The 24913-nt window shown below is 37.6% G+C and overlaps 1 pseudogene; it reads left to right on the plus strand.

Moving 5' to 3' along the window:
• Positions 1 to 22192: 22192 nt before the first annotated feature.
• LOC149207989 (CCA tRNA nucleotidyltransferase, mitochondrial-like) overlaps positions 22193 to 24913 on the plus strand; it is a 58897-nt pseudogene continuing 56176 nt past the window's right edge.

A 24913-nucleotide genomic window follows, 5' to 3' on the forward strand; every position in this document is an offset into this window, starting at 1 on the left:
GCATCTGTCTCAAGTATAAAAGGAAGATTAGTATCAGGAAGCTTAAGTTTTGGCAAATCATTAAGCTTACTCTTAATACTAATTACTGCTGCTGTCATTTCATCTGTCCAACTGACAACTTTCTTCTTTAGTCTGTTCAACAGTATCTTTGTATCCTCTGATTGTTTGGCATAAAAATTCCTTATATAATTCAGACATCCAAGAAATCTCTGCAGTGTTTTCACATCAGTAATAATATCGGGAAATTTCAATAGATGGGTTAGCACATGTGGCTGAAGTTCTACATGTCCTTTTTCTATGTGTAGACCCAAGTAGTCAATCTTGACTTTCCCAATTTGAAATTTTTCTTCTGTATCTGAAAGTACCAAGCCATGCTTATATACAAGTTGGTAGAACTGTTCTAAATGGACCTTGTGCATATTTACATCTCTACTAAATACAAGCAAATCATCAATATATATAATAATGTACTCTACCCCACCAACAATGTCTTCCATTCTTTTTTGAAATTCAGATGGAGCATTTTTTAGACCAAAGGGCATCACAGTCCATTGATATTGGCCATGAGGAACAGTGAAAGTTGTTTTATATCTGTCAGCAGGAATAATACCAATCTGCCAAAATCCACTTTTAAGATCAAACTTGCTAAACACTTTAGCATTAGCAATCTTAGCAAGTAACAATTCCTTGTTAGGCAGAGGATATCGAATAGGAATAAGAGCATCATTCAATGATTTATAATTAATCACAAGTCTTTTCTTACCTCTTTTCTGCTCACTGTGCTTATTGACATAAAAAGTAGGGCAAGCCCAAGGGCTCTTACAGGGTTCAATAAGCTTTTGTTCTAACAGTTGTTCAATTTCTCCTTTGCACAATTCTTGTTCTTTCGGACTCATATGATTTCCACTAGCTTTTTGCGGCCTAGGAACATATCCTTCTTTGTAAGGTAGTGCAACAAAATACTTTTCCCATACCCAAAAGGCATCTGGCCTGCTGGAAGTAAAATCTGCACGAAGCCTATCAGAAATCTGTTGCAAAGTCTTGGGACCATGTAACTCTGCATTTTTGACAATCTTATTAGTCTTGGTCAGATCTTGTAGACTATACTGGAGAGGATCCTCATCTTCAGGCTGCACATTGATTTTGTAGTCACTGGAAGCAGGGACTGTGATAGGACCAGCAGTGGTGGAGAATATAACATAATCTTGTGCAAAAGTGACTGGCAAATATTTCTTCAGAAAATCTTGTCCTAACAGAACATCAGCACCAGTATCAAAACTATACGAAGTGACAAAAACCTGTACATCATTCAAGAGAATAGGAAATTTAGGAGCTATATGACTTATTTCCATTAAATCACCAGTGATAGCCTTGAATTGGAGTTTAGTAGGCTGCCAATAATAATGGGGGATGGCTTTATATTTGCAGCAGCTACTCATAGCACCAGAATCTATTTGAGCATCCAAAGTATAAGGTTTAATGCTAGGGACTTTAATTCTTATTGGAATAACCACTCTATCTCCAATGCCCATAACATTAAACAGCTCAACATTTTTCTTTGGGGATATCCCTTCAATAACTGGAACATTTTTCATCAGTAAACTTGTTAATTTAGAATTACAATCATCATAATCAGAAATAAGTATTTGAAGCTTGGATGACAACTGTATCATTTCTGACCTTGTATGATGAATTGAAGATTCCAAATCTGTGATCTTCTTCTTCAAAGTATCAATTTGATTCAAACCTGGAGATACGGAAATCTGCAAAGGTTTGAACATTGAATCGAACTCTCTTTCGATGAATTCATCCTCCTCTCTTTCTTCTTCTGAAAATCTTTCTTTCTTTTTAGATGGCAGTGGTTTCTCATGATTCTCAAGTTTTTCAGTCAATCTTCTTCTTGCTGTAAACTGGACTGGATCTAACTGTGCTAGATCAGCTTTGACTGCTACAATCTTTGCTTGTCTATCTCCTGAAGATTTTAAACTGAACATTTTAACATCAGGAATGAATGTTTCATCAGAACCAGATGATTCTGAATCAATTGTTAATTTCCTGATTTTAGGAATTTCATTATCTGAAGATTTATAAGAAGAACTTGAAACTTCAAATTATTCTCCATCAGAATGAGATATGAGATCCCAATCTTGTGGATCATGGATTGTAGAAAAGATATTCATTATCTTCATCTGCTTTTTATCTTTTCTTTCTCTGCAAGTGTTAGCATAATGACCTTCTTTACCACAAATAAAACACACAACGTTTTTAGAAGGTTTTGATCTTTTCCTAAATACTGCCCTTCTTCCTTTAAATGATCTTTTGGAAGGAAAGTACTTTTTCTTTTTAGGAAAGTATTTATTAGTCTTGCAAGAGCAGGACTTGTCAAACTTTGTCTTTTTAGAAACCTTTCTTTCACTTTTCTTATGACAACCAAAATCATAGGTTTCTTTGAAATTATTGCAAAGCTTTGTGCTAAAGTGCATCTGTTTGGAAAAATTCTTCTTAGCTTTGCTTTCTGCACATTCTTTTTGCAAAATTGTGACAATCATTTGGTGAATAGCTGCAAATGATTGTCCTTCCAAATTCACTTTATGATCTGTTATGTACTGATTAATGAGGTCAGGAATTTTACCAGGCATAGACTGAATGTAATACCTTAGATAGGAAACATTATGTGGATCACTAGCCTGATACAGAAGTTTCTCCATAACACAAAAATACTCTTGCAAATAATCAATGTTGCATAGCTTCTGGGAGAAAAATAGTTGTGAATGATGGGTTGAGTCTTCAGGAACTAATCCAACAAATTCATGTTTTAAGGCTTCAAACAATGCTCTTAATGGATCAGTACTATGTTCAACTACTTGATCTTTTTCTTCTTCTGTAAGCCTTTCCCACCATTGCTTTAGTATGCCAGTAAAAGACCATACAATTTGAGTGACTATATCAGACCATGGTGCTTTGGTTTCAGCTTTTCTCTGTAGTGCCCATGCATGGACATTATGCAATACAGCAATCACTTCATTATAGTCAAGGCAATCAATATTTACTAACAATGAGTTTCCATAGCCTCTGGAAGCGGGATTGTCTAGCCTTACAAATGTGGATTGCAGATTTTCAGTATATCTGCTGAATGGGCTTGATGTTGATGCTTCATGTGCAGAGGTATCACCAGCACCTCTTTTTCCTTTGTTGGAATAGAAAAAGGAATCACTTCTATGACTTTTAGAACTTGGGTCACCTTGTGTTTGTTCACCAGTTATTCCTGACATGGCCATTATTGTAGGAGCAGATGATTGGCCATTTTGTTTTATTAAAGAACTAACGCTGACATAGTTCTTTGGTAATCTTAGACTTTCAACAGAAGGAAGATCAGCTAGTCTATTCTTCATCAACTCTGTCTTTTCTCTAGCTAGATTGATTTCTTTTTGGATCTTCTCAAGTCTGGCTCTATCTATATTCTCTACCCCCTTAAAAAAAATATGCTTTGATTCATCAGAATTGGAGGAGAATTTCAGCTTTGAACTTGAGACATCTACTTCTCTATAATGAGGTGGAGAAGCAGGAGTGGGGAGTGCATTTGTAAGATGTTCCAAAGACTTGGAGATGATACCCATGTTTTACTGGATATTATTTAACTTTTCTGTGTGTGCATCTTGGGTTCCCAATGTCTCAATATAACCAGTATGCATCTTTTTGATATGTTCTTTAATTTCTAAAACATCTCTGGCTATATCATCAATATTCTGAAGCATACAAGCTATTTGGTAGTTTGTATAATTATGCAGCTTTTCATTTTCGTTCTGATCTGGATCAGAAGTTGCTCTCATAGATAACCTTTGGAAATCTGCTTTCTTTGTTCCATTGCTAAATGTCCTCCTAGAATTTCCAGATTCTAAATATCTTTCTAGTATTTTTGCAGTGACATCCGACTGAGCTCTAGGAAGTGAGAAACTTTTAATATCAAGTATAAAGACTTCAAAGATAGGGGAATCTTCAGTCTAGAATGTAGAAGATGAAGATGGAATGCAAAACTGACAATCATCAGGTTTATGAGAGGTAGACTTTCTATGATCCTCTCTTGGAGCAGAATGTCTTGATGATAAACTTCTGGGAACAGAGGGTATATGTGGATTCCTACCACCCAAAACTGTAGATCTAGGGAAGGATGACATAGATCTAGTAAGTGAAGGAGTGGTAAATTTAAGACCAGAGGTTCCGTCAGGATGTTGGATGAGAGACAATTTCGGAGGAACTTTAGATGTTTGTAGTTGAGGATATTTCTGTGAAAGTGGAATATAAGTACTATTCCATTCATCTGGAAGAGTACATTCTGCAAAACCAATCTGTAGGGGAGCAGTGTTACCAGGGCCAACAATAACACCTTCTTTTAAGGCTCTACCAGATAACTTTGGGTTGAGAGGAGGCATGGAGGTAGAGACAAATCTCAAGCTTATAGAAGCATGGAGCTAAGAAATCTGTGACTGTGGGGCAACAATAAAACCATAAAACTGAATATAAGCATTCAAGAATTCATTGATATAAGGGTCTGTCAGTGAAACTTGATATCTGGGGATAACTGATGACCAAACTGGGCCATTATTGAGGGGACTTTGGAATCCTCCCAATAAAGCGTCGTTGAAGTCATTCATTCTGGTATCAAGGACACATGTCAAGCACGAAGTATTTAGACCAGGACGGACTAGTGGATTAATTCCAAATTGTATGATACCTATATGGATATACCTATAATCATTTTCTAAACCCCATTTGATATTATCTGGCTGTATTAGTGGGATTTGGTATATGGACTGGCCAGTGGAAAAAGGAATATTCACAGATGTAAATCTAAATAACTGAGCAGCTCGAAACTGAAAAACAGACATTTTATAAATCTTATCAATATCAATCTCTGGCAATGTCCAATTAGGCTGAGGTTCAAACTCTTGTACTAACACTTTTTCATCATAGAGAACATCTTCATTTAAGGATTTATTTAAAAACTTATTCAGAAAAGACCATCGATTATTATGAGCTATCTTTCTGTCTTTGGGCTTCTGAAGAGAAAACTCATTCATATAACCAACCATTGAAAGAAAGTATGAGTAAGCACCTGAACAGAGGAGAAACAAAGTCTTTGTGCACCAGGAAAGCCAACACGGTAGTCCTTCGCCTTCACAGCTCTCTACCAGTGCCTTATCGCCAACTTAGATTCGTGGACAATAGCTCAAACAAATACAACTCAATGGAAAAACCAGACAGTACCAAATAGCTTGGACAAAGAACCAGATGGCTCCGATACCAATTTTATAACCCAGAATAAAACATGCTCAGTTCATATTAACTTCAAATAATTACAAACAATCAAATATGAGAATAGCACTCCATAATGCAAGCAGATCGAGAAAGCTTCTCGCAGATGCAGAGCAGGGAGACTTAGTCTCGGACAGACTCAAAAGACTCAAACTAACATCACAGACTATAGAGTTAAAACTCTGTGGTGCAAGCAGATCGAGAAAACTTCTCGCAGATGCAGAGCAGGGAGACTTCACTCAGACTCAAACTTCTTTTCGTGTAGCACATTCATAGAAAGTATGCAACATGGGTACTCCTTGGATGAGGAATCAAATTTTTCATGTGTTGTCACTCAAAATTTGAGTAAACCCATAGGGAGATAAGTTGAAAATACGAGTTGATTTTTTTTTCCTTTTTCCCTCTAAAATTTGATGATGTAATATAATCTTATTTTATTATTTACACTATTATTTTATAAGTTCCTTAGGATGCCCATTCTAGACCTCAAAACTCCCCTAATGCATGGACATATTTCAACTCTTCCATAAAACAGAAGCCAAAATTCGAATTGTTCCATAAAACAAAACCCCCACAATTCTAATAAGTCTTACAGGATGTGGAAGGAACTAGAGAAGACCCCACATACCCCGCCATCCCCAATAGATAAGGTACATTCAAATAATTTCCCGTCATCTAGCAGCTCCCCAATTGTAACAAAATTCCATCTATAATTAATTTGCATTCTTTCATAATAGTTTTGTATTATGATCTCGTGCCTCCAACCAAAACACCCTGATTTTGTGGAAACATTGGGATATGCTAGCTTTGGTTGCAGAAAGTGGAAAAGATGCTTCAATTTCATACAGTGATAAAGACAAAGTCTTTTATGAATGGATCTAAATAGGGTTTAGGTGCCTTTTTCTTGTTTATATGCTGCTGTTTTACCTGGAATTGGAATTGTTGTAGGATCATCCATTGAAGCAACTGGAGCAGGGTCCCTATGTGGTAGCTCAGGAATTTGATTTCTAGTTGTTTTTATGATGTTGTCAAGTTAAAATCCCAGATGTCATCTTGCTCGCCAGATGTTGTTGTCAAGTTAAGTTAAAAGCCCAGATGTCCGAGAACCCATCATGAACGATTAGGAAACTATGTTGCTTCTTTTCTTTAATGCTTGCCTCGATGCAGATCTTTGAAATGGTAGACAGAGGGAAAGAAAAGCTAGTGCAGCCATTCTTTTATATAGCAAGGTGACCTCCTTACTTGGTATAAGTGTTGTGGTATACTAATAATGCTTAGCACCTGTGAATAATAACTTGCATATAACATTTAATATCATGGAATTAATGTTAACATGAGTTCCCAATCCGCAAAAATGAAGGAAATATATAACATATTATCCATTCTTTTGGCCTCACCACCTCGGGAAGAGGCCAAATAAGACAAAGAATAAAGCTATTGGTTGTCCTAATAATACATAAATTGCATTGGTTGATAAAATTTGAGTGCCAAAAAACTTAGGTTACTGTGACATGCACTACTACTATAGCATCCATTTCGATTACTATAGTCCCAGTCGTGCATGTGACATGGACTTAAAATCATGTAAGTGGTTCCATAAATTTGACCATAAAGTAAAGTGATTTGCTATGATGGATAAAGAAATGAATGGGAAGAAACATGTTTTCACATGATTTTAGGTGATAATTGAAGTATATTGAAAGAATGATTTGAGTCAAAATGGTAAGAGAGTTAGTGATGAAGTTTTCAAAAGATCAAAATAATTATTTTGGGTGATAATTGAAGTATATTGAAAGAATAATTTGAGTCAAAGTGGTAAGAGAGTTAGTAATGAAGTTTCGAAAGGTCAGAATAATTTGTTGATATAAGAGGTCATACGAATGTCAAAATTGTATGGCTAAAACAAGTTGAATTCAATGAATCAATGTCTATGTTTAAGTCAAGTTGAGAAGAAAAACATGAATATGGGTTACACATTTGGGCCAAATGTGGCAATGAAATTTTAATTTTTTCTTCTTTTATCTAATTTCAACCCTAAAAAATCATATGTGGAGAATTTTGATTCAGAGTAAAAAGGAACTATGTGGAGAATTCTGTTGTTCTCCTAATAATAATTTTTGCAAAAACATTTGGTGTCGTATAATCTCTCAATTTTCCATTAAATGCAATATATTTCCTTGCAAATTTTCAAAGTAATATTTCAATTTCATTTTGGAGACACATGTGTTCACATAAGTGTTTTTTGCAACTCTTTAAATATATTGAAAAACCAAGAGTACCCTTTTGAACATGACTTGTAAATGAAGATAGTGGCACTTTTTGAAACTTTTTCTTTGCATATATTTTATGTTATTTATTTTTTATTCAACCCCTTTGAAACTATTCAAAAATGTTTCAAGTATTATGTTTAAAGGAAATTAGATAAAAAAAAAAAAAAAAAAAATATCATATGAATTCGAAAATGTCAAACTCATATGCCATTGGATAGAGGTTTCCTTCCCGAATCCAACATGATCAACTCCACCACTTACGGAAAAAAAATTCTTGGAGTTTGCTAGGGTACAAAATGGTGTTGCAGAGAAATTTGCAAAAGAGGAGCTAAAACTCTGTTTTTTAGGCCCTTAACAACGCGATTGGGTGCTTAAAATTCTCAAATAAAGTATTTAAAATTCAAATTTCAAATAGCTCAGTCAAGGGTATAAGAAACCCTCAAGGGAGCCCTTAACATGGTTAAACATAGACTTGATCATCCAGCTTATAACTCAATGGAGCTATCATAGTTATCTAAAAAAAATGAAGCCTCTCATTACTTTTCTTTAAATGAAGTTTTGATTTTAAATATAACATATTTTTATACTTAATCATTTTATAAATTTTTTATGTAGAAATTTCTCAATAATAAAAAAAAAAACAACAACAAACTAAACTAAACTAAATTTTATAATATTATTATTTTAAAAATAATTTCATATGTACATTTACATATAGATTACTCAAATTCAAATTAGTCAAATAATGTTTTAAAATTTATGGTTTCCTTATGCTTTTATTATTTTAAAAATATATATTTCAAGCCCAAGTCAAGAGTAAAAAGATATATATATATATATATATATATATATATATATATACTTCGCACTTGTGCATATTAAGGACATAATTGAGTGAAAACACATTTTACAGGTTGAGAGAGACTTATTATTGCATATACCATTGCATACATTACAACTATATTCAATTATAACTTACAATTATTATAAATGCGTTAATTATTATTGCACTCATTTTTTTCCTGAACAAGTGGATATTATTGTTCGCACGCACAAACACACACACACACATATAGATATGTTTAAGTTTGATTTTAATCGATATGATTATGACTGAGGGAATCATGTTTATTAACCCTTCAGTGATTTTATAAAATATACATTTCTAGAAGCATCAAATTCACATTTTTGAGTTACACTTATTCATATAAAAAATTATAATATTTATTAAAATCAAATTGATATTTTTTCTTATATTATTTTTTAAATTATATCTATAATAACTTTATTATTTTAATTATAACATTGAAAATCTAAATCATAGTAAAAACTAATTTTTAAGTTACTAAATTATAAATATAAGAATATTACAATTTCAATTGCAAGTGGAATATAATCATTTTTCAAATCTACACCAAAATGCTAGAAATTAATGAGAAATTAATCCACACCATTGCTAATTACCTATTCAAATGTAATTAGTAATTAAATTTGTTTTTTTTAACTATCAAACACTTACAATTTTAAAGTTTGCATATCGTTATTGATATTTACATAAATTTTAAAATTTCCAACTTTAAGGCTCGATCGAACTACTAACCTGGGGTCACGTAGAAGCTTGATCGAGGGTTTATTTAAATGCTCGATCAATTTATTTTAAAGTGTCTCAATAGCTTGATCAAGTGCTTAAAAATTGGGCAATCAAGCGCTTAAAATTGCTCGATTGAGCATCCTTTTTTCACCAAAACGTGCCCTCGTTTACCAAAACGTATAGCCCAACTCCATCCTTTCACCCTTATGCTGAAACGACAAGAGTGCATTTTGGTGGTACCTAACACTATAGAAACTATCATAAATTAAGAGTTTGTTGAAGTAACGAATTACAATTAAGTTGAGAGTTTAATGTCAAGATTCAAGTGAAGTAAAGTTAGTCCAAGTTGAGTTGTGTCAAATCATGACAATGGTGTGTCAAATAAGTTTTCTAAATCAACGTCATAGGTATCTTATCTTTTTTGTGCAACCCAACAAGAAACATATTTTATAACCGTGTAATTGCAATTGAATAAATAATATTACAAGTGTTTTGTTGGATGGAGATGCCCCTCCTACAAGAAATAAATTTATGAAAGTATTGCAATGGAATATTCAGATGAAGAATTATGTAATATGATGACCAAAAAAGAAGACAAATGCAGAGAGAAAAGGATGAATACTTTCCGAAGATGGAAAAAAAGAGAGAGATGTATGGTAGAAATTATTACAACAAAGAAGAAAGAACAACATATTCCATTTGTGGTTAGCTAGAAGTTGTTGAAAATTTTCAATAGTTGTGATTAACGGTAGATTTGTCAAGAGAAGTGAGTAGGTGGAAAAGCTTAACAAGGAAGAGGAATCTTAGAATGTTATAGTGGAATGAACTAGGAGGACCAAAAGACCAAGTCCAAGAAAGGATCTTGTTGAGGTATTGTGCAGTATGGAGGAAGGAATGATACTAAAAATATTATTTTCCACTCACAATGAGCACGGAGAAGCTTATAGAGGAAAAGAGAAAGGTGACTAAGGATAATTAGACAAAAGGTTTAGAAGGAAGCAACAAAAAAGAAAAGAAGACATGGACTCCATCACAAAAGTAGACAACATAGAAAGTTGAAGTAAATGGACTCCTATGCATGAAGAAAAAGGAATAATAAGCAATATAAAAAGATAAGGACAAGGGCAAGGACACAAAATAAATCAAAAGAATGCATTGGAAGATAGACATAGTAAATAAATAGAAATGTGGTGGGACAATGAAGAAAATGAAGAAAGGTATAATTAAAATTCATGAGTGTTTTTTAGATATAATACATCGATCAAGCATAAGATCCTTAGAAGTTTATTAGTCTTCCTTGATATTGTTTTAAAGAAAATAAAATTCTATTAGTCATATAAGGAAATGAAAAGTTGAAATTTTATGTGCTTGGATCAAATGTTGATCTAAGCCTCAAAAGTAAAAATGTGCTCCCACAAAGTTCATGATACTCTAAAAAACACTTTGTAGTGAAGGTTTGTGGTTAGCTAGAAACCACTTGTCATCATGTACTCTTTACGGTTATAAGGACCCATTCCAGGGTCTCCAATCTATAACAAAATTTCCACATAGTTTCACAAGATGTTAAAAAAACAAAATATTTAGAAACACAATAATTGATTTATAGGATATTCATAAACAACAAAAGAATACCTGATTACTGATGCTTGGTTGTGATGCTCCCATTAGGAACATTTGAGTAAATATGTCACCTTGCCAATTATAAAAGTCTATCTGACTTCCTAGCCTAGGGAACCTCCATAATTTCCCTATCCCTCCAAGCCCAAGTCCAAATCATAGCCATAGTGTGTCTAAGTGTAACACCCTCCTCCCACATATACCCAAGCAACTGGCCAGCCGGGGTAAACATGCGAGTAGAGGCCAATATGATAAGATTCAACCTCCTTAGTGACTTTAAGGAAATGAAATCGACGAAACATCACATGCAGTCATCCAACATCATCCAAATAACCTTCAGGAGACAAGTTATCCACTAAAACTACCTATCCCTGGGTCATACTGTTGTTTGAGAAAATTACAGTAGGGTAACGATCCCTAGACACAGCCCAGGCAAGTTAGTATCAGGACTAATGCTCCCCAGACACTGGTCAGGTGCTTTATAACGCTTCCCAGACGCTGCCCAGGCGAGTTAGTCTCAAAAATAATGCTCCCCAGACACTGGTCAGGTTCTTTATAAGGCTTCCCAGACACTACCCATGCGAGTTAGTCTCAAACTAACGCTCTGTTTTGCTAGAATTCTGGGATTTGAGCCACTTGTTTCGACCCAGAGCCCTAGACACTGCCTAGAATGGAATGATCACTTAGAATTGGTAAGGATGCAAAATAAATAATATGAACAAGATCATAACCATACTCCTACTAGCCATTACAGGCATTTCTTCAAACATATCATCAACATGTAACCTACAGGTGTAAAGAACATAATTAAGTGTAGGGATCTCAAAATTATCTGAGAATCACTATGAACCATTTTTCCCTCATGCCATTTTCTAAATTATCCTCTATTAACTCATAAACACATTAGCCATTCATATACAAGTAAAAACATGTTGAGAGCCATACATAGTTTTTGTCATGAAATGTGCATATAACCAGCATAATAGGAACAAAAATAAACTAAACATATCCGCTGTCAAATCCATAAATGCATCAGTACCTTTGCACATGAAAATCAAGGGAGCAAATTTCTCATTAATGAATGCAATGAACCAACCGGAGATGGGACTACCATGTTCCACCTAACCATATAATGGCTGAGCCAAATCTGTCTTCAGTCATTCTCCCTCGTGCTATATTCCAAGCATGAATGTGGGATCTCATAGAACACATCAATCAAAACTCATCCAGGGCTTCGAGAGGTCATCAACCTCAACCCATCAAATAGTGATTCCACCTCATAGTCAGACATCACCAAAAATCATCATCAAATTGGTCTCCATCCAAGCCTTCTGGGGCTTCTAGACCATTTGTCCAACCAAGGCTTCCAGAACTAGTAACTCAACCCACATCTTATATACGGCTTCCATAGTGTTTGTCCAACCAAGGCTTCTAGAACTAGTAATGCAACCCATAACTTATACAGGGCTTCCAGAGTATTTTTCCAACCAATGCTTCTAGGACTAGTAACTCAACCCACCAAGGGCTTCCAAAGAATTTTTCCAACCAAGGCTTCTAGGACTAGTAACGCAACCTAAGCTGTTACAGTGCTTCCAGGACTAGTAACTCAACACAAGCTATTACAAGGCTTCCAGAGTGTTTGTTCCACCAGGGCTTCCAAGACTAATAACTCAACCCAAGCTAAGGAAACATGAGAACCAACTAAAAAAAACAATGAAAGTAAACCCACAATCACCATGGCTATCTAGGAAATGGAAATTCTAGGCAATCCACTGTCAATCCCGGCCATCCTCCATGTCAATGATAGATCATAACCAAGAAGCCACATGCATGTGCCATGCATGCCAAAACTAGTGAAGAAATCATACATGCAACTCGGTACCTACAAGAAAATATGATGTAGTTGCTGATGCCGATTCCCTCTTGCACTTTCCTGCTCTTCCTTTTCCTTCTTGCTCCAAGAATCCAAGTATGCCACACCCTCCAAGAGTGATCCAAGAAAAATCTAAGTATCCAAGAGTATGAGAGAGAGAGAGAGAGTAATGAGAGAGCTCCAAAATTGAACTGACAAAAGGTTAAACATGAAAGGAAGAAGCTTGCCAACTGATCCTTAGAATCCTTTTTATTAATGAGGCTTCTATTTTCTTCATTTTCCATTTTTTTCCTTCAATTTCCTCCTCACATGCAACCTATGACCTTTCACCTTCTTTTCCTCCTAATTTCCAAAATTTTCATAAATAAATGTGCCAAAATACCTTTTTGCCTCTTTAATGCCTTAGCCATTTCCTTTTCCAATTTCCTTAGCCATAAACAACCAAATGAACATCCACTAGCTTGTCTTTCCCACCATTCAACTTGGAATACGTGTCCCATCATCCGTGGTATTTATACAGTTTTACATGGAATTTTCACCAGGCATGTTATAGAACCCTCCCCCTTGGGGGAACACTGTCCTCAGTGTTCAATGAAACCTATAACCAACAAGACTACTGAAAACAAAACATACTAGCCATGGAACTTTATAACACAACTCATTATAGTTTTTGCATTGAAAGACCTGCTCAAAATCAAAACATCATGACAACATGACAACATACCACCTATTGGAGCTTTATAACATAGCTCATTACGATATTTACAATAACCACATACACACATTTTTTCAACAAAAGAATATCATGCCTGCATCCACAACAAGGGAATGTAGAGTCTCACACCTCCACCCTCAAAGTAATACCAGGATTCACCTCCTTTCCAGGAAGTCCATAATCCATGGAAAAGTCAGATCTGCATCCAATGTTTAGCGCTACAATCCCGCACCACTTTTCCTCTTAGTAAATAGTTACCAACTCATTGTTCCAGGGCGCACTCCCAATGTGAATATGATTCCATCTGGAAATGATAATGACCAAAACAAATCCATCTATGACCTTCCCTTCTCTGCTACACAGTCCCTTGGGAATCCAGTCACCCCTTCCATGTAGTCACTCACCTTCTGTTGTAGCGGCTACAACCACCCCCAAAATTTTTCCTTAGCTTCGTTTTGGAGCCTCCCTTCCAACCTTCACAACAGCTTGCCTTTCTTAGTAAAGTTCACAAGCTTTAGTGTCTTTCTTGCACAAAGGCAGCCTATCGATCACAGCTTGATGCATTCCCTTCATAGGTTGTTCACCCAGACTTGGTCCAGCTATAGGCTGAGAAGCTTCCCCAAGAAAATTGTGCATTTCTGGAGGCCAACTAGCCTTCCCTCTAGAAATTGCACAATCATGTTTGGCAGCCTATTGGGCTCCAAGATTGCGCAATTCTGCCAGTCAACACTCACAGCATGAATTGCACAATTTTCCCCAGTAGGGATGCTCAACCCAGAATTTGTGAAAATCTAAGCAATAGTCAACTTCTTTGCTCAGAAATTGTGGAAATATCCTGGGCAACCAACCCAGCTCCCAGCCAAAAATGCGCATTTTTCTCTAGCAGTCGAGCAGTCTCTTGCATGTGCAGCTGAGTTGACCAGTTCCCTCCAAGATCGAGCAAAACTAACTTACATGCATGGGTTTCTTCTCCTAAGGAAGCATGCAAAGGCATCCCTTATTTCAGGGATCTATGTTTAGTAGTTGGAGGTTACATGCAAGGATCATTTTAGAAACCTCCCACCAAGTGTCGCTTTCCCTATGTTATCACCTAGATTTACCTCAGGCTGAAGGGAGGCAACTTCTAGGGTAACCACAAACCAAGCTTAGCCTTGTAGCTAGCCCTATAAGATTGGGAGAGGGCTCTCTCCTTTAGAATCTCAGTCAAGATGACTGGATCAGGTAATGATTTTAGGTTAGTTATAGTAGCATGGGAATTTTGATTGGGTTTTGTTGATGTTTTGCTGGATCAGGAGGGGCTGGGCAATTTGGGTCTGGGAAACTAAGTCAGAATTGCAGGGTGTTCAATGGGGCAAGGTAGGTATGAGCTTCAACACCTTAGGATTGATGGGGTGAAATGCTAGATTGGTGAAGAGCTAAGAAGGGCATGATCAAGTCATGAATCCTTCCTAAACAATAGAAAAAACATGGAATATTGGTGTTTTCCCAAGGCAGAGCATTAAATCTAATGTATTCCACCTATCTGACTTGAAAACAACCAATCAGAAGAAATTATATGAAAGAGGCATACATAAATAACATGAGAACATAATAACAAAAGAAGAAACACATGCTAAAGGCCATACCATAGGGATCGCATAAAAATAGCTGCAACTTTATTAGTTTCCTGCCAAAACTGCTACAAAGTGATATGTGTTTAGTACATGAGCATCCAGCTGAATCCAACCTTTTTCAATGACAAATAAAATACATGATATAGACATTCAAATCACTCATCCTAACCATCAAGGTCGAAACCATGGGAAGAGGAGCTGTTTCAACCATTTCTAAACAAGGAATAGGAATCTAGGTAGTCAAACAACTTGCTTCTAAAAGAGGGGAAACTGATTCATTACCCTCAAAACCACTTTTTATCTAATGAATATACCATCTACTAGTGTTTGACTATTACATTTACAAACCATGGAATTAATTACATTGGTCAATTCACCTCCATGAGAGAGAAAACAAGAAAATAGTCGAAATTTAGCAAAACAGTCATCCTAAGTAAAAATGTCCAATGCGTAGTGCCACTAGTCCTACACGTAGCGCCACTTTGAGTCCACTTTTGGAGGCCTTCCCATCATCCAAATTGAGTCCAGGATAGCTCATTGGAAAGGTATTCAAGTTGAATTTCCAGAACACCTAGAACTTTTACATTTGGAGATCATTTACCCCCTCAAAAACTGATTCTCCCAAGGCTGCTTCTGTGTGTCCAAAAACTCGCAAGAAGGTCAAATTTTGAGTGTTTTTGGACCTTCTGGTGAGCTAATTTTGCTCCAAAAATTATGAAAATTGCTAGGGTGCATGTCCTTGATGCCATGAATCCAAAAATTCCAGCCATTTGTCCATTGGGTGCCCCTAGAAAAAGCGCAACACCAATGGCGTTGTGCTTCTGGGTAGATTTTCTGTATATTGAATTTCCAAAATTCAAAAATGACAAAATTTCCTCAAAAAATGCCCAAAATTGGTATGAGGCACCACCATCAACTACTTTGATTAGCCAAGGAGGCTTCAGCCAACATCTTTAATCTATCCTCCTCCTTTATGCCTTTTAAATCCCTCCTTAACCTAGCCTTCAACTTTCTCATCCTCATGTTACAAATTTTATTGCGAGCCATGTAATGGTATGCCATGTGTCTAAGCATTTTCTTGTCCCTGTTGGATTTCTCAATGGGCCCTTCAAGATGTAGGTTGACTCTTTCAAGTCAACTCTCGCTATCCTTTTCAATTTCTTACTCGATAGGAGTCAAAGTGACATGAGCCTCTTTGTCACTTTGCCTCTTTACTTTTAGTACTTCTAGCTCCATGATGACTTGTTTGTCACTCAATTGTTTGTTCTCCTATTCCAAGTAGGTGATGAAAAACTTGGCTCTCTCTAAGTTATCCATTAAGGCTTGCACCTGGGCTTCCTTCTCCTGAATGATGAAATCTTTGATGGTTTCCCTCTCCTGAGCCTCTAAATCAATAACCTCAATGTCATGTTGCTCAGGCTCATCATGTTCTTCCAAGTCAAATTCCCTTTCTTGCTCATCATCCAAGTCATCTTTCTGCACCTTTTCCTTCCCTTTTTTTAGCTGCTCAACCTGTACCTGCTTTGTTGACGTAGAAGGAAAGGTCCCTTCCACATCCTGTGGAGCAAACACTTGCCTAGCAGCTATAAACAACTTCCTTGTACCCCTTTGATATGTCAAGTATACTAGCACCTTAGCAGTTTTTGTCTCCTTGCTTTCCTCTCCTATTTCCACATGAGTAGAGGGCCCACCTGTTTCTTGCACCATGGATGGAGGAATTTGGGGTCCCCTGAACATGTCATGAGCAATGAAAGTCTCCCAAGGGATATTTAGAAGACTGAGATGGTGAAGAACACTAATCTTGATCAAGGAGTAATGATACACGTTGTTCATCTACTGAGGGTATGGCTTCTTCTGCATAATGTAAGCCATCTTATCAATGTTTCTAAATAAACTCTAGGGGAGGTTAAACATCTTCACCCTTGTAAAGTGCATGAGGAGCCTGATATGGTAAGTGTACAACTTGGAAAATCTGCCCTCACAAGTGGAATATTTGATGACAATCCTCATCAAGGGGACATATCTATTCTCCAGAAATTTGAAAGGGAAAACCCTCTTCAGCTGACTTCTGTGCTGAGGTTTAATGAAAGGCTCATAATAATGCTAATCAAGGTCCTGAGCCTTATACCATTTCTCACCAACATTAGGAATCCTAGTGGCCTCTGAAATAACAAATGGTGACATTATGAAAGTCACCCCAGCAAGAGTCACTTCATTGTTGTGCAGGTGGGCTACAAAATGTCTAGCCAATTCATGATGAAATTGGACTCTCTCCACTAGTTCACAGAACTCATAACAACCAAGGTGTCTAAAACATGAAACTGCTAATGGAGAGGCCTATAGTTCTCCTAGGTTAGTTGGCTCCTCTCTTGTGATTTTGCTTTCCTTATGAGGCTTTCTTTGTCGCCTGCTCCTCTCAACTGAACTATTACTTGTTGTATCCTCCTCACCATAGTCATAGTCACCTCTATCCATGTTTAACCAGCTTCTTAATTGCACAAATTTTAGACAATGTAAATGAGGATGAGTGGTATGCTCTTGGGTTTGTAGGGATGAGTTTGAGTGAATTTATGTAGTTATGGACAGATCATAAACCACGAGAGTGAGGGGAAGGTTTTTTGGAATGAGGGATAGATGATGGAATGTAGATGAGGGTAAGGGAATGATGGGTAAAGGGTTTTAGTTATGATGCTAGGCAATGGAAAAACAAATTGATTAGCGTTTATAGAGGAAAAATAGGGTTTGATAATAGGAGTGGAGGAGATGTCCAAAATATCAAATGTGCAAGCTAAACATTGAGTGAAGAGAGAGAAATTACTTGTAAAAGGTGAATTTCGAGGCAATTAGGTGAAAATTTGAAGTTTGAAGTGTTTTGGTGGCTTGCCTCCCTACGCGCAGCGCACATGCCCAGAAGTGCAGCGCTGGCTCCTATGCGCAGCGCTCGTTCAAATTTGCACTGTCAAAAACTTCCCTATGCATAGCACAATGCCCTATGCACAACGCACTCCTCCCTATGCACAACACCAGGCAAAATATTCCAGAAGTGCAGCGCCAGTTGCCTACGTGCAGCGTCGCCTCTGTTTTGCTCAAAACCACTTGAAAATCGCTTCTATCTTCTCTCCTTTGGCTTCTTTGACTTGCAAGATGACATAAAGAAATAAAAGTAGGATGACAAGGTTTATATATGGGCACCATTTTGATTTTTACTTTTTGAAAACCCACTTTTCCAATGTTCTTTGTCCTTTTGAAAACCTTGTTTTTAATGCTTGTTCTTTTTTGCTTTTGCAGGTCGATTAGCTCATGCTGACTTGATTTTTTGCAATGTTTGTAGCTAGGCAATATGGATTGATGCTTAGGAGTATATGGGAATCAATATTACATATAGGAACATGAAATTACATAAGAAATGACAATAAAAACAAAATACTCTGTTTTCACCTCAAAACATGTTTTGAGGTGAAAATTACATTAAGCTTTAAAAAGAATAACTTTTGACTTTCCAGATACTATGCTTGAGTTTATTTGGAATCCCCATGTCCTTGCTGATCTTTATTGCATTTAACCATCAAATTTGACTATGTGGAAACCCTAAAACCTAATGGGACCAAACCTTATGACCTAATGAAATGAAACTGCAAAATGAAAATGAACCATAATTGAAGACTATAGAAAAAAGGATCAACAAGTATATTTCATGAGGGAAACTGAAGTGACTTCAACCATCAATGGATCCATGACCTAATGGGGTGATGAAAAGTTACAGTATGGGACTCCTATTATGAAAATGCAAAAGAGCAGATTTTGATCACTGATGGCAGTATGACAAGACTGACACTAACACCCTAGATTTGTGGCATGTGTGTCATAGCCTCGATGTTATCAAAACTCATCAACTAGATGCTACATAGCTCATTCCTCACATCAACCTTGTAGCTCTAACATCCCACATCACATTTAGGTGTAGTCGCCACATTCAGCTCAGTTGTTGTGGGGATAGCTCGCTTCCCATGTGTTGTGTTGCATTTTAGTCACTTTTTGTGTTTCTGCTTGTATGAGTAATGTTTTCTTGATTTCTTTGAACGCTTGTTGTTGTTTACATGTATATCAGCTTTTCCTAGCACCATTTCATTTTTTATCAACATCTCGTTGTTGTTGCATGCATTAAACTGTTTTTCACGAACGGTCGCCGATTCGGCGACTCGGCTCACCCACATGCATGTTGTTCCATTTTCTGAATTTGTCATTCACCATTTGCATGCATGATCATTCACTTATGCTTACACTCATTACCAACACACATTCACACTCACATTCACTTTTAGTTGCTTGTCGGCGAGTCTGGGCAACCTTGGCCTGGACTCTGCCTCACCAAGATAACATTGCACAATCTTGAGAGAGAAGGCTCTACCTTCCTCTCCAGAAATGTGCATTTCTGCCCAACAGTTGTTCCCCAGGCCTTCTTTGTGTAATCCTAAGGGACAGTGGATGTTGGCCAAGAAAACTGTGCAATGCAATCACTGAGCCTGCAACCATTTCCAACTGCGATTGAGCATTGCGTAATCCTAGCAGTCAACAGCCAGACTGGACTATGCATTGTGCAGTTCCAGCAGTCAGTTACTCTCCCAACAGCCCAGACTGTGCCTTGTGTAGTCTTGGAAATCGGTTCCCCAACCTCCCAGTCGAAATTGCACAACCTTCATGATCAGTCACACAGGTATGTTGCAAGTTAGTTCTCAAGTTCATTTTAGTTTTCGACTGAAAAATTGCTTTCCATGAGTGTTGCCATGTTTCCAGGTATTGCATATGTTCATCTGCCTCTCAGCAGTGTAGGTACAATGGTTTCAAAAGAGAGCAGAGTCAAAGACACTATTCAAAGCACACCTTGAGATGCAGTCGATCAAGTGTCTATGAGCTTTCCTACTCACGAAGACATCAAGTTGTCCGTAAACAAGGACATCAAGATATGACAGTTGTTAGCACTGGAATCTGCCTTAGGCTGAGGGAAGGCGAGACTCAAGGCCACATCAAACCAAGCTTAGCCTCGTAGCTAGCCCTACGAGGACAGGAGAGGGCTCTCTCCGGGTCTATCTCGGCAAAAGGTCTTCAAAGGAGCTGAGATGACTTATAATGAATGATGATTTTAGGCTAGTAAAGAGATAGGCAAGTATTTTGATGAATGATTAGGTTTTTTGGGCTGTATGGGGCAAAGACAGCAAGAGTAGAGATTTAATCAAAGGCACAGATTATTCCATAAGGCAAGATAGGAGTGAAATTTAACAATTAAATTTGAAATAATGTGGAATGTAAAGACTGTTGAAGAAAATTGAAAAGGGCATTAAACAATGAATCCTTTCCAACAGAAGAAAAAACATAAAACATGAACGCTTCTCCAGGGCAGAGTAGCAAGCTGAATTCTACCCTTCTCACTCAGAAGCATTCAAATTGAAATGATTATGAATGGACTGTGAACATAACAAGGAACATATGAAACAGAGAAAAACATATGCCAAATTCATACCACAGGGATCTTATGAAACAGAGCTGCAACTTTCATTAATTCTCTGTCAACAACTGTACAGTAAAACTCTGTATTTCTCCTCCACCAGCTTTCAGAAATCTCTAACCCTTTACAAAATGATTTTTCATACAATAAATAGACTCCTCTAGGAGACAACAAATCGACCAGAAATAAGGGATTTGTTTTATCATCATTAAACAAACAAAACTAAAAAGCCAATCAACTTTTCTGAAGGTAGAATGGCGCTCCAATAATGACCAATTAAAGGACAAAAACAAGATTTGAATTGGAACTGAAGTTAAAAATAGGCAAATTGCTCCTATTTCTCTGCCACGGTGGATATCCTTGTTTAATTTGGGCTTTCGGTTCTTATCCCTCTGTTGTGGCAGACATTCTTCATTTAATTCTCGGACTATTTGTTTCCACTTACCGTTTGAATAAAACCAACAAAAATAGCCTTTTAAACTAAAATATCGCCGGTTCCAGCTGCAATCACCAACGAACACATATCAATGACAACTAGGCGCATGATCAAACATTGCATGCCACATAAACGCACGTGAAAGTACCATCTTTTGAAAATTAAGCCTCTGCAATTGTTCAGACCACGTTAACCATAAGCTAGCACGCACATATACAAAGAAATCCCTTGCTCCTCCACATGTCTTGAAACTGGTTCATCAATTCATTTGGAGCTGCTTCTGTTGAAACATCCTTTTCAAAAAAAAGAGAGCTAGAATTTGACTGATCGTTTTTTGAGCTTCATGGTGGAAGTTTCTTCAAACTGCTTTCATGAATTAGTAAACCATCAAACTGCAACACGCAAAGTGCCCATCAGGCGACCCTCTTCCACGAGCTTTTAGGATTATTTTCTCAAAAGCATTCGTGCTGAATTATTTCACGCCATGTATGAATCTGGCCCATACCAAACAGTCAAATCTAGTATATGAGCAAAAGCCTGCAACGCTGTTTGAACCACTTTCGAGGATGTGCAGTTAAAGTTTGCCAGGATTAATAAAGCCAGTTCTTCCCCATTGTCACTGTTTCACATGATCTGCTTAGCTCAACACACAAAGGATCAACCAATGTCGGAGATGTAGAAAAGCTTTGTTCTGAACAAAACTGTCCCTTGGTATCACTCACATCTGCCTGAGGAGCCATAGGCACTGCCCACTCTGGCTGTTGTCCATGTGTAATAAGTACAATTGTTTCAGTATCATCACTACCAGGATTCTGTTCTGGGATATTCTCCAAGCATATAGATTCATTGTTTTGGGTTATAGGCTGGGCAGTAACATAATTCCAATCTTGGCATGCAACTGTGACTTCACTTTCAGTTTGTACCCAAGATTCAGCTCCAGGATGCAATGGTGGATATTCAGTATCGCTGAACCAATCACAATTGAAATTCTGAAAGTCTAAAGAATAAGGACACTGCTCCATGGGCATTGAAGTGATTAAATCTGAGGTTTGATGAACAACAGGCCATGGAACAAGGTTATCAACTGCATTAGAAACCCCTGCAGAAATGCTAAGCTGTGGGAATAATTGTAATTCCTGTTTTGGAGCAATAGAAGGAGAAGATAATTGTCCAGATGCACTAGGTTGAGTTGTAATCATATTTGTTAGTTCCGGCATGCTGGAAGGTTCCATGTTATGCACTTCTCTTCTTTGTCTGAAGAATGACAGTGATCATTACTGGCAGTCCCTTTGCCCCAAAGCGAACATGGAGCAGGCTTATCACATACATAACAGTGGCACAGTGTGCAGTGCTTCTCATGGAGAGTACTGTTGAAAGGAAACATTACACAAAAATGTCGTGGATGAGGAAAGTCCCTACATGCTACATTTGTTGCGCAAACCCATTTAAAACATAAAAGATCGAGCTTTTGTAGAACCAAATGTAAAAACTAGTGTTCTGGAACTGTGCGCCACGCGAGAGGCCCAATGCGCCGCGCCAGTGTTAAATTACACTGCCAATTTCTCCTCGGTGTGTCGCGTGCATCCCATGCGCCGCGCGCTCCTTTGTATGCGCCGCGCACACTTTCTACACCCTGTCTCGGCCCTTCAACACTGAACTTCGCTCCAAACTCCAAATTCAGCTTTCACTTGAATTTTCACAGTTTATATTCTCTGTCCTCTCTATCTTTTTGCATAACGTTGTCTTTGGCGGTTTTATTTTTGTGGTCATACAATTCAACAAGCAAGAGCTCTGCTCTAACATTGGATGTCATAATAATGACTCTATTTGAGAAGCTAACTGCGCTACCTTGTCCATTCATGCGTCTGCCATTTTCAACTCTGTTTTACTTGTTTTATCTCGGAATTTTTAGCTGAAATGATGAAACTCTTTGTTTGTTTGCAGGAATGATTGGTGGATCAGGAAAGCTGCACATGAAACATCCTTAACTGAAAAACTTGAATAATTACGAGTTTAATGCTTTCTTCTTCAAAACAAGGTTTTGAAGAAGAAACATTCTCAAGCCTTTGTTGATGATAAATGACTGAAACATTGTTTTGGATAAGTTTTGATGAACTTTAGCGGTCAGACACATGCTAGCAGATAAGGGAAAGAGCCTTCTGACAGATAATTTATGTTTTTTTAACGGAATGCAACCGGACTGGATGAATGAGACCCCTAATAATGAAATATAAAAGAGAAATTTTGATTGTTGACGAAGGGCTGACGAGACTGAGTCTAACAACAACAACGGCATCACAGCAAGCAGCATCATGAACAACAGCTAAAGGCAGCATACTGAATGCAATGAACGCAACGAATGTAGCGAATGCAAGAGGAAGGTTGTTGACAACACAAAGGCGGGACACAATTTCAAGATCAAGCAGATCCATAGATAATGAAAGCAACTTTGGAGACTTAGACTATGAGGTGGCGATGCGACATGAATGTCACGCGAAGACAAAGAATGGAACAGAGAAGGAGTTTCATGTGCTAAAACAACAACTCAGGAAGAACATGAAGTTGCACAGACAAATGAATGAGTTGCAGCAGGAACACAAACAATAGTGGGCACAACATGCACTCACAGATGAAACTGCACCTGTACAAGTTAAAGATCCATCCCCAGCAACTGACATGGAGAAGACATGGTGAGAAATGTTGTTGAGCGACTGCAAGGGATTTAGCAGCATGCATGTCATTTTGTGCACACATGCAATCCAACCCATTCAACACACTCACCAAGGCGAATACAAGAAGCAAGTCCAATTGGAGCTAAACATGTACTTCAGCAAGTTGATGTGCATGACCACCAGCTGTTATAGATATTTTTGTGCCTTACAGCTATAAGCATGAAATGTCCATAATGTAAGGGATCCAAAGTCCCTAAACATGTTGTTCCTACCCCTAGAGGAACAAGGCTAACAAACCACAGCAATTCACAGAAATTCTCCACCAGAAACTGCTCAAAAACAAGTCAATTCAGGATCAGTTCAGAGGCTCCACTAGCTGTCTGCGCTGAAATGCAAAATCTGAACTGGCTACCTGCACTGCAACACAGGTAGAAGCACTACCCAGGTGCGCTGAACGAGAGTTGACAAGTGGCAAGTTCATTCAACAAGGTGTCAAGACCCAGGAAGCTTCCAGAATCTTCCTCAATGACACTTGCCTCAGTGAATTCGACTAGTGATGAGTAAGAGGTTCTCAATCTCCAAGTGGAAGCAAGAACCTCCAAGTGGATACAAGAACTGACAGAGGGAGAGGACACTAGTCAGATATCAAGCTGACTCATCCTCTCTCCAAACATCTATATATGGATCTCTCCTCCATGAGATCTGGAGGCTGGAATTTTGTTATTGCAAAGAATTGTTGTTGGTTTGAGATTGGAATCATTGGGTGCTTAATGCTTTGAAGGGAGGTGAAGATAGGAATTCCATTTTGCTGGGAAGGAGATGCCGGATTGGAGCCCTCTGGGTTGTATCTCTTCCTGAACTTTGTTATTCATCAATAAAGCTATCTTGGTTTCTCCTATATGCTGATGTATTCTTGATGTATGATTGCATTAGTATGTTTAGTTTACTTCTAATCTTGAACTAGTTATGATTATGAATCTATGTCTTTGTGTAGTGTTCTTCTCTTGTGATCTTGCAGAGACCTGTTGAAGCTGGGCGAGCGAGAAGGCAAGTAGCTGGGAACACCCAAAGAGAAGAGAGGCCGGATCGAGGGACAAACGGAAGACACCGGTTAGTCCATCCATCTCTCTTCATTCTTAATTCATAAAGGAAGAATACTAGAATAGTTGTCTCTGTTTGTTGCTAAGGCACTGTCACACCTTAGGTGGATAGGATCGTCCTGCATAGGCATTTTTCCCCACAACAAATTGGTGACTCCACTGGGGAGATCTGTTTAGTCATTTTATTCGTGTCTCTATCATTGTTTGTTT

Source organism: Pinus tabuliformis, chromosome 1_2, assembly GCF_031772625.1.
Source record: "Pinus tabuliformis cultivar Carrire ecotype Pingquan chromosome 1_2, CPIR1, whole genome shotgun sequence".
Classification (NCBI taxonomy): domain Eukaryota; kingdom Viridiplantae; phylum Streptophyta; class Pinopsida; order Pinales; family Pinaceae; genus Pinus; species Pinus tabuliformis.